Source organism: Cnephaeus nilssonii, assembly GCF_951640355.1.
Source record: "Cnephaeus nilssonii genome assembly, chromosome: 11".
Lineage (NCBI taxonomy): Eukaryota > Metazoa > Chordata > Mammalia > Chiroptera > Vespertilionidae > Cnephaeus > Cnephaeus nilssonii.
The window spans coordinates 44838325-44850388 of record NC_137082.1 but is presented as its reverse complement, the minus strand read 5'-3'; the positions used below and the strand labels follow the sequence as shown (position 1 = coordinate 44850388).

The 12064-nt window shown below is 37.7% G+C and overlaps 1 protein-coding gene across 1 annotated transcript in view; it reads right to left on the bottom strand.

Moving 5' to 3' along the window:
• PHLPP1 (PH domain and leucine rich repeat protein phosphatase 1) overlaps nt 1-12064 on the bottom strand; it is a 200122-nt gene that overhangs the window by 185769 nt on the left and 2289 nt on the right. The window lies entirely within an intron of this gene.

Below are 12064 nucleotides of genomic sequence, written 5' to 3'. Positions count from 1 at the left end.
CTTGCTGCTCCTTAGTGCTGCCATGGAGGCGGGAGAGACTCCTGCCACCGCCGCTGTGCTCACCATCCATGAGCCTGGCTTCTGGCTGAGTGGCGCTCCCCCTGTGGAAGCGCACTGACCGCCAGGGGGCAGCTCCTGCGTTGAGCGTCTGCTCCCTGGTGGTCAGTATACATCATAGCGACCGGTCATTCTGGTCGTTCCATCATAAGGGTTGCTTAGGCTTTTATTATATAGATATTCTATTATATCAATATAATAAATATTCCAGTATTATAAACAGCTAAAAGAATAGAAATGTTATAAAATAATCTACATATTATAAAATGTTTGCCTTCTGAAAATCAAATTAGGAAAAAAAATCTGAATAAAGAATTAGATGAGCATACCAGTTTAAAAAAAAAAAGGAAAAAAAACAAGTCCCTCTTATGAGCTGGTTATAGAGCAATGGATTTTGACTGTCTACTTTATAATACCAAGGGCCAGTAACTATTGTCCTTATTATTAGATTGATGCTAACTTTTCTGTTAATATCCCCCATGAAAATCAACTTCTCTGGTGTTGATATTGCTCTAGTGAGTCAACTGAGGTCTCTGTAAAAATTTGTTACAGAGGGTAAAAAGGTGCTAATTAATGACTGGAAAATCCACATTGGCAGGTAATTAACCTGAATGTTGGTTAGTTTAAATTATAAGTATTTTCATTTGAATTAGAAGCATGACTGTAATCAGTCAGGATCTGAATAACTTTTTTTTTCACCATGGTGCTTGTCATAATTTAAAAACTAACATAGAAAGCAAAATGAATATCTTTTTCCAGTGTTGCCAATCATATTACTATATGAGAAAATATTTCAGAGACATCTGCCTTCCACTTAAAACAAACAAACAACAAATAATCATAGGCTATTACTAAAGACTCAACTTGCCATAGGTGTAGTAGAGGTTTTACAGCCATAGATAAAAGAGTTCTTTCTGCTTATATGAACACAAGAATTATGTTTCCTCCTGATATACACAAGATGTTTAAAAATGTCCTTCATGGACAAAGAGCCAGACAGTAAATGGGTAAAGTTAAAAATAATACTCCCAGATTATTACCAATTTATCAACTTCCAAATTTTACATTAACTAGCAGCTCGTTTGCACGAAGATTCGTGCAATAGACCTTCATTCACCTGGCTGCCTGCACCAGTTTTCTGCCAGCACCGGGGACCCAGGCCTTGGCTGTGGCCACCGCCTTCTGCCTTCTTTCAGGGTCGGGCTTGGCCCCAGGCGGCGACCTTGGCTCTGCTGCACCCCAGCCTCCCTGCTACGGATCGTAGGAGCCGACCCCCTGGTCGTTGCCTGCGATCCATGCAGGCTCCCCTCTGGTGCCCAAGGCCGGGAAAGCCTCCGCCCCAGGTTTTCCCGGCCTTGGGCTCAGCCGCACCCCAACGTCCCTGCAACGGTTTCCTGGTGGGCGTGGTTGGTGGGCGTGGCTTGTGGGTGTAGCTAAGGTACGGTCAATTTGCATATTACTCTATTATTAGGTAGGATGTGGTTTACATATGACACTAAACTAAAAGAAAGTACCTGCCTCCAGAAGATGAACACGGCCTTTTCCTTAAATCTTCTATATCCAAGGAAATCAAAACTCTCACAGGTCTTAAAAAATAATATGAGAATGTCTTTCAAGTGGACTGTAGGCCCCCCTGCCAGGATCCAGGGCAACCTGGAGCATATGAACATTTGCATTTTCTTTTCAAAGAAGGAAAATTATTATTTGCTTACCTAGAACTTAGACCTCCACAAACCACAATACCAAATGGAGCCCAAAGATTCAAGGGGATAAAAAGGCCCATATGCCTAGACCGAAGGTACCTATTGAATCTTAAAAGCATTAAACTGGAATTAGTAATCCTAAACTCAGTCTCACTAGATTTTGAACTACTAATTTAGGGTTGCTCCTCAAATAATTCGATTGCCAGTATTATAGCAACAGCCTACTCCTTCTGATTACCCTTTCTGGTTCCTTAAGACTTAGTTCAAGGGCCTCCTGGAGATTCACACAGTGGAGTCAGACCCCTCCCTGCTTTACAGAAATCTGTGAGCCGTGTACCTCTGTTAGGACACTTTCCACCTTTGTATTGTAAATGCTGTCTTGCATGTTTGTTCCCACAAACTTACCCTCAAATCTGTAAGTATTTCAAGGGATCCTAGAAAATTCGAATTAGTCACCTTTAAACCAAAAGCTATTCATAGTAATTACTGGATAAAGGAATCATGAATGAATGAGTGAAAGTGGACAGTCTGCCAGTATATCCCATCTTCCCTAATGAGCCCTAATGAACTCTAATTAACATTTGTGGCAATTTACTGTTGCTAAAAATAATAAAACCAGACTACATTTGCTTAACATCTGACAGTTTACAAAGCACTTCCACATATATCACCAAATCTGAACCTCACAAAGTTCTTTGAGACAGTTATTTTTTATAACCTTTTCCCCCCTTTCTAACAAATGAGCCTTCAGAAGGTTAAGGACTCACATCAAGTACAGGTGAATCTCGGAGGGAATGCAGGTTCAGTTCTAGCCCACTACGATAAAGCAGGCGTCTCAATAAAGTGAGTGGGGTCTGTGTAAGGAAGAGAACAAGTCTGCTCCAATTATAGTCTTTACTCTCCCCATAAGGAGAGATCCTTATTATATACAACTGAATGCCAGCTGCCCCCAGCCACACCCCCTCTCTAAGAGAAATCAAGAGAAATGTCTCTGTCTCAGCATCTGGAGTACATATTCTATATGCCAGATGCAATGTAATTTTACCCTTTGTACTTTTGCACTTTAAAACGTTCCCTTCCTCATATTAAAAATAAACAGTTGTCTCATGAAAAGATGCTCAACATCACTAGTTATAAGGGAAATGCAAATCAAAACCACAATGAGATACCACCTCACATCAATCAGAATGGCTATCATCAAAAATGCAAAAAATAACACGTTGGTGAGGCTGTGGAGGAAAAGGAACCCTTGCACTCTGTTGGTGGGAATGCAAATTAGCATGGCCACTATGGAAAATGGTATGGAGATTCCTCAAAAAAACTAAAAATAGATCTACCATACAACCCAGCAATTCCACTTCTGGGTATTTATCCCATGAAAACAAAAACACTAATATAAAAAGACATATGCACTCCCATATTCATTGCAGCATTATTTACAATAGCCAAGATATGGAAGCAACCTAGGTTTCCATCGACATATAGATAAAGAAGATGTGAGATATATTTGAAATCTTAACATTTGTAACAACATGGATGGACCTAAAGAGTATTATGCTAAGTGAAATAAATCAGACAGAAAAATACAAATACCATATGCTTTAACTTATATGTGGAATCTAAAAAAAATAAATAAAAAAATTCACAAAAGAACAAATAAAAACAGACTCATAGAAACAGAGATGGAGACCCTGTAAAGGTAGCTCAGTTGGTTAGAGTATCACCCTGATATACCAAGGATGCGGGTTCAATCCCCACTCAGGGCACATATAAGAATCAACCAATGAATGTATAAATAAGTGGAACAAATCAATGTCTCTCCTCTCTCTCCCCCCCCCCTTCCTCTCTCTCTCCTTAAAATCAATAAATAAATTAAAAAAAAAAAAAAACAGAGATCAAACTAATGGTTGCCAGAGGGGAGCAGGGTAGAGTGATGGGTGAAAAAGGTAAAGGGAAATATAGTCAATAATATTGTGATAACTTGAAGTTTGTATGGTGACAGATGATTACAAGACTTACTGTTGAATCACTACACTGTACACCTGAACATTGTATACCACTATACTTAAATTTAAAAAATGAATAATCATCTTTGAAGAATTGAATCAGTAGATAAGGGAAGCTAAAACTTTCATTAAAGGTAAATGATTCAATTAAACTAAAATTTAATATAAAAGAAAATCTCTTTCACCCCTAAAAAAAATCTTATCTAATGAAAGAGTAATATGCAAATTAACCATCACTCCACTACACCAACCAGCCACGCCCACCAGCCAATCAGGAGCGAATATGCAAATAAACCCAACCAAGATGGCTATGGCCACAGAGAGTAGGAAGGAGGCTTGGGTTTCCCCAGCAATGGAGGAAGCCAAGCTTTCCGCCTGCCCTTGCCGGCCTAGGCCTCCACTCAAGGCTACAAAGTTTCAATGATAGAAGATACATCAATCCAAACAGAAATGGCGGCAGTCACGGAGCTGGAAAGAGCAGGAGGCTAGGGTTGCCCCCGGCAACCGAGAAAGCCAAGCTTTCGGCACATCCTGGCCGGCCCAGGCCTCCGCTTAAGGCTACAAAGTTTCAATTATAGAAAATACATAGGTCCCATCAGAAATGGCTGCCGCCACGGAGCAAGCAGAAGGCTTGGCTCCGCTCCAGGCTACAAAGTTTCAATTATAGAAGATAAATAAATCCCAGATACCAGGGCCTCCGCTTGGGTCGCCAGGGGGCGTGGTTGGCCTGCAAACCACCACAGGCCCCTCGCCCATGCCGCCCCACGCCTATAGGGAACCCCCACCCTGATCCGGGACATCCTTCAGGGCAAACCAGCCGGCCCCCACCCATGCACCAGGCCTCTATCCTATCTAATAAAAGAGTAATATGCAGATTGACCATCACTCCAACACACAAGATGGCTGCCCCCATGTGGACACAAGATGGCCACCACAAGATGGCCAGCAGGGGAGGGCAGTTGGGAGGGACCAGGCTTGCAAGGGAGGGCAGTAGTGGGCGATCAGGCCAGCAAGGGAGGGCAGTTGGGAGGGACCAGGCCTGCAAGGGAGGGCAGTTGGGGTGATCAAGCCTGCAAGGAAGGGCAGTTAGGGGTGACCAAACTGGCAAAGGAGGGAAGTTGGGGGCAACCAGGCCTGCAGGGAAGGGCAGTTGGGAGGGACCCAGGCCTGCAGGGGAGAGCAGTTGGGGGGGACCAGGCCTGCAGGGGGGACCAGGCCTGCAGGGGAGAGCAGTTGGGGGGGACCAGGCCTGCAGGAGAGGGCAGTTAGGAGTGACCAGGCCTGCAGGGGAGGGCAGTTAGAGGCAAATAGGCTGGCAGGGGAGCAGTTAGGCATCAATCAGGCTGGCAGGGGAGTGGTTAGGGGGTGATCAGGCTGGCAGGCAGAAGCAGTTAGGGGCAATCAGGAAGGCAGGCAGGCGAGCAGTTGGGACTCTCTTAAACCCACGGGCAGATATTACAGAACTTCAGAAACTACAACTTTTAGTCCTTCTTAATTAGAGATTTTCAACCAGTATGCTGTAAGAATTTTCAAAACATGCAATACCTATTTAGTCAGGGGCACTGACCTCTTTTCCCTTAGATTGTCAAATAAAAAAATGACAACAGCCAACACAACAATAGCCACCTAGTGTGATGAATCGAATTATACTTTCTTTAATTTTTGTCATATAGACAATGAATATATTTTTATTGTGCTGTCGAATTTTAATAATTAATTTATATGTGCCATGAGATGAAAAAGGTTGAAAATCGCTGTTCTAATTTGAAGAGTTAGGCTATCTAATGGAGCCCCAGAATGTTTCAAGTTGGCAGAGATCTTGGATTCCTTCTACTTCAAGCTCAACATTTTACTGAGGAGAAAAGCAAAGCCCATGATAGGTTAAAATAAATGCCCAAAGTCATACCACCTCTCCCAACTCTCAGACTAGTTTTTTTAAATGACAGACCATTTTCTCTCAGTCAATGTGAGATAAAATGGTACAAATTCTTCCCCAAAGTTGTTTTGGAAAAGAACACCTGACCCTGGGAAACAGCAGCCAAACTCAAGAAACATAATGTAGCACTTATTCAAGCACTAAGATACAGCCAGACAAGCTCTCAAAATACATGGATGGGGACAAAGACAGAATTCCTTAGGAATATACTATGTATTTGTCATAATAAACAATAAAGGCAAAAAACTGGTTCTGTACATAAAATTTTATTCTTTGAACCATGTCTTAGAAGTGCACTGATTGTAAAATCCAGATAATTATTAAATAGCCAATGAAAACGACTACAGATCATATTTTCTTTTGCTGTATTTAAAAACATGCCTCACATTTGAAAAGAGAGCCCAAATATTCTAACATACTATTATGAGAGGCAGATATAGGAAAAGACTCATTCTCTAACTGCTCTTCATCAGTTGTATGAGTCAGTAGAAATAGCAACAAATGCAAAATTCTTCCTTCTTGAAAAGAATGGAGAGAAAAAAAGGAAAAATCAACTAACTAAAAAATTAAAATGGTCCAAAACCAAATTACAATTGACCTTTGAACAACACAGGTTTTTTTCCAATAAACTCCGTATATACAATTTTATTCAGTCTTCAACTGAATGCTTTCACATAACTAGAAATAAGACTAATTTACTTTTATAAACTTCATTTGGAAAAGCATATGACACAAAATCTGGACTTTTGTTTTGTGGTAAAGTATTGACATTTACAAAAAATAAAATAATATATGTACACCCTACACAAATAGAGTATGTGAACCCACTTCCAAAAGTCCTTCTAGGTTCCACATTCAAAGGCCACTGGACTTGTAACTCAACAACACACTTTATCATTAAATGCATTTTACAATGTATTAAGGCAATCTCAAATGTAAAAATACAACAGGAAAACAATTATTTCGGCATGAATGTGGCATTATGGGATGATTGTGCTTTGTTTCATTTAACATACTGAAAGATATACCAGCCATATATATTACACAGGATGGGGCAAAAGTAGGTTTACAGTTGTTTGTATGAAATTAATACAATAATTAATAAAGAATAATACAAGAATAAACTCTGTGTTTGGCATACTCACAACTGTAAACCTACTTTTGCCCCAGCCTGTATGGAGACATAATATATAAAAAAACCATCCCATCTCTAAATCGAAGTATAATAACACTTGAGTAATCCAGTAACTATCACTATGCTTAATTCTGAAGTACAGTATCACACTACTTGAAAGAGCTGCTATTTCATAGTTAACCAAATATCTGAATGTTCCTTAATGGAAGTATCATTAAAGCCTATTCTTCTCAGATTCCTGAGTTTCAATTTATCAAAATTTTCCAAAGCCTAGAGTTGAAGTTTCATACAACCCAAACACAAGCAGTCACACAGACTTAGGTTATAAATACCTTGTATGTCTATAGAATCCACATGGTCAATTTTTTGGTTTTGTTTTAATTATACTATCTTTAGAAAACCAAAGGTAAGTATAGAAAAGGGTTTGCCCTAGGCACAGGAACATGAGGCTAGATTCAAAACCCCTCATTACCAGTGTTGTACCAGATGCCTGGGATTAAAGGGGTGGAGTAGCTTTCAGAGGTGGGATTTATTTTTCTAAAGGCTTCATTTTCCCAGACTGTTTTGGACATTTTGATAACATCTCTTTCTCTTTTTCAAAATGTCAGGCGTCTGTAAAGGAAAAGCGTTTCTATTGAGTGCTTCAGGATCTCTCGACTTTCACAGTACAATTAAACCCTTCTCTCGTCCAGAGAGACTGAACTGTGTTCAACCCTGGCACACAACAAAATCATTAAATCTAAGATGCCTCATTTGACAGATGCCTCATTAAATTCATCTCAAAGTTGAAGTAAGATATGCCTTTGAAAAGGGGGTGGAAGGGTGGAACACCTGTTAACCCTAAGAAAGCTTTGAGAACTGCTGTCTCAAAGTCCACATAGAGCTTCACTCACGTGAAATAGAAGATATTAATAGTATGTGGCACATCTAAAATCTCCTGCCACTAGAGAAATGCCTCTGTGTGTATGTGTGTTTAACACTTCCCTAGTGACCCAAACAGCATGGAAGGCTGAAAAATCAGGGCACGCACCACCAGCTGCTGAACAAAATTCCACAAATTCAATTCAACAAATGTTTAAACTAAAATGCCAAGTATTATATGCTAGGCTTGGATCATATACGATGTCAATGAATGTTATGTTACCAATAAATCAAATTCAGGGTTCTAAAGAGAAATAGAATAAAAAACAACAAAAACACCTTACACTTTAAAAATAATAAACTTTGAATAACCAATCACTTAAGGAGGTTGATTTAACAATCTTATACAAACTCATTTACATACATCTCCTCTCCCTACAATTATTTCAATGAGCACAAAAGATACCCCATTTTAGGAATAACTATGAAATTCAGGGACAACAGCTAACTCTCTACCTCTATATAACATATAAATTATAAAAACTATACAACAGCATAGTAATAACAATAAAGCAGTACTGATCACTAAAGTACAAATAACTCTATTTTAAAATAGAAGATTTAAGCAAACCTTTCATGATAGGTTTTTTTTCAAAACTTTATAAGTACAGCTATGATTTAAAGGAACTGTATTGTCACACCCCTAGCCTCAAGTTATCCACTTTTCAGATGAAGTGTTAATCCTCTATACCCAATGAAGATTTATAGTCTAAAAAATGAGGCATGCATGAATAAGAAAATAGAGAATTGTTAGGTAAACTTTATTTCGTATCACCTTAAATGCAAGTATGACTACTTGCAACTAGGATACTTATTTTAGAACATTTCAGTCTCTTTCTATCCTGTCTACTTATTTGCCAGTCTTGGTTCTTTATGTTTTTAAAGGCAGCATGACAAAAATAGAAGCCTCCACATTTCACAACGAACACCACTTTGGACTAGAGGACAATATCACCTCATTACCAACAAAAATAGCATATTTTCTGAATGCTTTTAACCAAGTGAAAATTCAAGTGTAAATGAAATTCAGCATCGATTCATGGAAAGTGATATGAATTGCAAAACAGAATATCCAAACTAATCTATTCTCAGCTCTGCCAAGGACTGAAAAACCACAATCGAGAGTGGAACCTCTCTGTGCTTCAGTTTCTCCATCTGAAAAGAGGATTGACAGAGACTCCTCCCTGATAGTGTTTTTGAAAGGACAAATGAGATAATTTATGTGAAAGCCCTTTAAGATTTTTGAAGAAAATAAAACCCAACATCAAACCAGTTACGAAAGAAAAGATATCATGCACTTTACATAAAAACAACAAATATAAAACAAATATAAAAAACAAAGTTAGACCTTTTGTTCTTAAAATTAAAAGGACTGTTCAGGCACACACTGGTGTCACATGTTCATACCACGTTACTCAATACTGCTGTAATTATAGTAATAAGAGACTGCTTGTCAATATTACAGCTTAATGCTGAACCACCCCTTCTTGGTTTGCATGTAGGAAACCATGTAAGGTTTGATCATTCCCAGAAGAGAAAAAGAGAAGATATATGAGAGGGGTAAGGAGATCGTTCTCAGCAATGCTAAGAAGTCACACATAAAAATATCTTGTTCAAGATTCACTAGGCACAGTGGATGTGTTCTCCATTCTGTCAACATCCTTTCCTATTATTAAAATTTGAACTGAAATAGCTAGACTACTAAAGTCTAAAAGGTGGTAGAAAGTAAAAACTATAAAAGTTAGAGTTTAATACTGCACTTCATCAATGACTCAGACTCCAACACACAAGCTCGTGAGTGTTTTGAAGTCCATAACTTACGTTGAGAAACCTAAATTCTTGTTTTTTAACCTAAAATTACTCTAAGGCAAAATTTAAGATAGCTGATTTTGAATGGAAATTAAATGTTAACATACTTACCATACTTAAGACAAGTAACTTCAGAGAAAGCCATTTAAATTTTTTCATATTTTAAATCAACAACAAAAAAATGATTGCTTGGTAGGAGCAATAACAATTTTCAAAATAACTTTAACAACCTAGTAATGGGTACTTTTTGTCCAATACCTTCTAGTTCCTTAAGGACTTCCATTTCACTTTACCTAAATAAATATTTAAATATTCAAAGCAACCACAAATGGCTTTCAAAGCCTTTTAAAACTAACTTGAGTGGGATAATAAATACTAAAATTTAATTGAACGGTGACCCTCAAGAGAATGGAAGTTCTTGGCCAAACTAGACCTTCTCAAAAAACACAGCTGATTAAACAAACTAGATAGACAGCAGACAACATGCTCAATTTAAATATAGGAAGATATTCTAAAAGCTTCAAAGATAACTTCCTACTCTATCCTTAATTCCAAATACAAGTATAAACCAAAAGATATTCAGCAATAAATTCTAGAGTAAGTTACATGTTAAATTATAAAAGCAAATGTGGCATACAACACCCTCTTAGAGGGTGTCATTTAAAACAAACACTAATTCTCTCCTTCCTAAGGAAAAGAATTACTACCAAAATGTAACACTTTCCAGTTGGGTGTCCTACATTCCACTGCAACACAGGAGTAATTTCTAGGAATCTCCTCCAGCTTGGTGCAAACTTGCTGCATGTGAAGTCCTGACAATGTTCCCATACATAATAAGTGAGACCACCTAATAACAAGGCTCTTCTGTGTATCAACTTCCTTGCAAAAGTTCAAGTGGACTCATTTTTGCTAAATTTTGTTCTTTAGCGAATGGTGTTTGAAATATTAATGTAGGTTGAAAATAAGGTAAACTTTGTATATTAAAAAGGCAATTAGACATCTTTATAACAACCAAGCATCTTCCTTCTAGACACCTGTACACTGGCTTCATATTCTAGAACAGTTTGGATACAGTGTGGCTCCCTATTAGTTATTTTTATGAGCGTATACAGAGAAGTATATATGTATTTATGGTGTGTATACAGAAATAAAGTAAGTTCAGAATGAAGTGACAATTACTGCTTTCCATGAACAAAACAAAAAGACCACAAAAATAAACCAAAAAGGTAACTTGTCACTTTTATACTTAGATGTTAAAAAAATATTGTGTATCATTCACTTAAGAGTATTTCAGACACACCTGAAGAGACAATCTAGGGGAAATCCAAGATTTAAATTTCATGACCATGACACCCAAAAACTTCCCATTAACATTTATCATGACCAACATATCTAATCATGAGGAAAACAAGAGAGCAGAGCTCTTCCCATATAAAATATGTTCGATACTGTTTAATATATTCCATATATATGTTTGTTTATATGGGTATTTATCACTCTCAGGTTAATAAAATATTCTCGTGATAAGTGGGAGTACCATTTAATGCTTTTGTAATTTTGCAAAGTAGATGAGCTACAGGAGAAAAGGATATAACTGTCACTCCTACATAAAAAACAAAGCCACGTATTTTCCAGGCCACATAAACTTTCAAGGTACGTCATCCAGTTGGGATTTTATCTTCAGAAACAGCAAATACTATTATATTGTGACATGGTTTTCTTTATAAGGCAAAAAATCTATCAGAAATGCACTTAAATTTCAGAAAAACTTCAATGAAACTCAGAGGAACATCTCAACAGGAATGCTACTGGTCGTGCACATTTCAATGTGGGAGTCGAAAGATTTCTTCATTCAAACTGACTGAACTGCCACAAGTTGGACCAGAAATAATTAAATAGCACAAATGGCTACAGATTAGTTACAAGTATGATTATTTTCCTACAACCTAGAATAATAAAGTTGGGGAAGATCTAACTCTCCTGATTTAATATTGTTATGCTAACTTTTTAAAATTCCTTATCACTAAGAACATAATTCTTCAAACCAGAAGGAGAAAAAAGGATGCAAACAACTTATAAAGCTCAAATATAACAACCAGGATCTACAGCTCCCTAATTTATTACTGGTCAAGACTTTAACCAAAGGAGAAATATTAGTCACCCTTAGTCAAGAATTTGGTATGTCAATTATATCTCAATAAAGCTGGAATATGTAAAGAATATTTTTAAAAATTTAACCTAGAACTGAAAAAAGAATGAGGAGGATTTTAGAGATACTAACCACTTCAAGTCTTACACTAATCTCAACTGCAAATCACACTGCAATGGTCAGTTCTGGCTATAAAGGCTGTAAGCAAGAAATAAAGGAAATAGACAAAATCGTTTTTGATGCAAGAATCAAACTTGCAGAGGAAACTGTAATAAAGCAAAAAAGCACTGGGAAAAGGTATCACTGAAAGGATCCCATCTGTGAAGTTTCTGAGGAGGACTAAGTGGG